Source organism: Chaetura pelagica, unplaced genomic scaffold (genome assembly GCF_000747805.2).
Source record: "Chaetura pelagica isolate M959 unplaced genomic scaffold, ChaPel_1.0 scaffold992, whole genome shotgun sequence".
NCBI classification, from domain to species: Eukaryota; Metazoa; Chordata; class Aves; order Apodiformes; family Apodidae; genus Chaetura; species Chaetura pelagica.
The window spans coordinates 28,775-30,605 of NW_009952357.1; positions in this window are offsets into that span (position 1 = coordinate 28,775).

Here is a 1,831-nt window from a genome sequence, read left to right on the forward strand (position 1 = left end):
CCTGCTGAAAGATTAAACTGCTGATCATCACAAAACCATCCAGATTCACATGTAATTAGTAAACTGCAAATTGGTTAATCTGCAAAATGTCCAGTACTGGAAACACCCGTGCAGACCTGCCCAGCAGTGACTGGTGGCTCTCAGCACCACGGCAGAAAACAACCCTGCAGGTGCCTCAATAAACTGCTCGTGTTGCCTGCAGGGTGCATGGTCCTTATCCCAAAGCAATCCAAAAGTGCCAGGAAGAGGGGAGTTCAGGAATGTCAGCGGAAGGAAAAAGCTGAAGCACATCTCTCCCTAGTATGGTTTTAACCTGGAAGGATCAGAGATTTATGGGTGGAGAGGAAAACAATTTAATAATGGAAATAGCAATAATGGATGCAGCAATAAATGAAATACTAATTTAATAATTATACAACCAAACCAAGTGATGCTCAGTGCAACCGCTCACCCCCTGCTGACCAAAGCCCAGCCTGTTCCTGACTGGAGATCCCAGAGGAGAGAAGATCCCCAAACTGCAACCCAGACAGACAGCAACTTTTCCAGCCAGCCCCATCCATCCAGAGCCTGACATTCCACACGCTGGAATATCCCATGGACCAGGCCAGACCCATTGCCCCAACTGTGCTCAACCCTCAACACCAAAGCCTGGGAAGTGGAAAACTCGGTGTATCAGCAACAACTGAACCCATCAGTGCGTGATCAGCATTCCTCCCATGCCACACCCCGTAATAAACCCAAACCATCGGGCTGCTCTGCCTACTAAGAGGAAAATCAGCTCTATCCCAGGCTAAGCTGGGACACAGACCAGTCAGATCCTCTCCCAGACAGTCTCCATCTTCTCCTAAAGCTCCCTCAGTCTCTAAATTAAACTCTAAGGTCTGCCCCAGAAGAACAGCCCCATGGAACTGATTCCCAGGGCTGCTGCTGACAGCCAGGTAAAAAAAACAACAACACGTCTTTGTTGGGAAGACAAACCTCACACCAGGAACAGCATATGGCAGCCCTCTCGTGAACAGGGCCAGGGGAGGTTAATTCCTTTGCTCTGGGACTTAACCCACAAGTCCCCAAACAGCTGGGCAGCCCTGAGTGAATTAAAACCAAAATACCCCAGGAAACAGAACAAAACACAGACTCCAGAAATTACTGCATCTGTCTGGGTCTCCAAAAGGTAAACTTATCATCCCAGTTTCAGGCCTGTGCTGGGAAAAAGGAGGTTGAGGAGATGCCACTGCAGGTTCCTGGCCTGACACCTTCCACACACACACACATGTGGCTGCTGACTGTTTAGGTCTGGAAGCAGGAGATACCCTCAGGAAGCAGCACATCCCACAGAGCTTTCCATGAGCAGCAGCTGCAGGTCCAGTCTGGAGCTGCTGTCAGGGACAACAGAGCCAGGATCAGGAACTGGCTCAGCAACTTGATCCTCTTCCTCCACACCTTCTTTTGAGTAAACCCAACCACAAACACTGCATCAGAGAGGTGGGGCTGGGAGGGAGCTCTGGAGATCACCCATCCCAGCCCCCAGAGCAGGGTCACCCCCAGCAGGTCCCACAGGAGCCTCCAGAGGGGCTGGGGTGTCTCCAGAGAAGGAGCCTCCACAGCCTCTCTGGGCAGCCTGGCCCAGGGCTCTGCCACCCTCCCAGGCAACAAGTCCCTCCTCCTGGGGAGCTTGACCCTCCTGTGCTCCAGCTTGTGCCCATGGCCCCTTGGCCTGTCCCTGGGCAGCCCTGAGCAGAGTCTGGTCCCCCCCTGCTGACCCCCTGCAGATCCTGCTCAGCCTTGAGGAGACCCCCCCTCAGGCTCCTCCTCTCCAGCTGAACAGCCCCAG